The following is an 830-nucleotide window of genomic DNA, read 5'->3' as shown; positions in this document are numbered from 1 at the left end:
ATATATATATATATATATATATATATATATATATATATATACACACACACATACATTCATATTCATACGAATTTATGTTTTTATTTGATACATTCATTTTAATACTCTATTTCTCACTTTCTTACTCTCTCTCTTCCTCTCTCTCTCTCTCTCTCTAAATTAATATATATTTGGAAATGTATGCATATATGTATGTACATGTATGTTCATCTACATATATACATATATATGTATATATACATATATATACATATATATACATATATATAATATATATAGGGAGAGATGTGTGTGTATGTATTTATGCTTCAATGTATATATATATATATATATACAGGCGCATATGGTGAGGGAGAGTGAGAGGAAGAGACATACGTGCACACAAATATATATATAATTAGTTTTTATTTACGTAGGACATTTGTTCCACGCCCAGAACGTTTATAATAATAACAACAATAAACACACGCACACACACACACGCATATATATATTTATGTAGACGTAGATACATAAATATTTTTATGCGTATATATTTGTATGCGTGTGAGTGTGTGTGAGTGGGTATGTATGTGTGAACCTGTGTTTGAAATTCTGATTTTTTTTTTCTCCTTCTTGAGTTATTAAGGAGGGCCTCAGCTGTTTATTAGTATTATCATCACCTTCATTATTATTATTATTATTATTATTATTATTATTATTATTATTATTATTATTATTATTATTATTATTATTATTATTATCATTATTATTATTATTATTATCATTATTGTCATTATTATTATTATTACTATTATTATTATTATTATTATTATTATTATTATTATTAT

The sequence above is a fragment of the Octopus bimaculoides genome, chromosome 15, assembly GCF_001194135.2.
Source record: "Octopus bimaculoides isolate UCB-OBI-ISO-001 chromosome 15, ASM119413v2, whole genome shotgun sequence".
In the NCBI taxonomy this organism is placed as follows: domain Eukaryota; kingdom Metazoa; phylum Mollusca; class Cephalopoda; order Octopoda; family Octopodidae; genus Octopus; species Octopus bimaculoides.
This window is presented reverse-complemented; position numbering follows the sequence as displayed.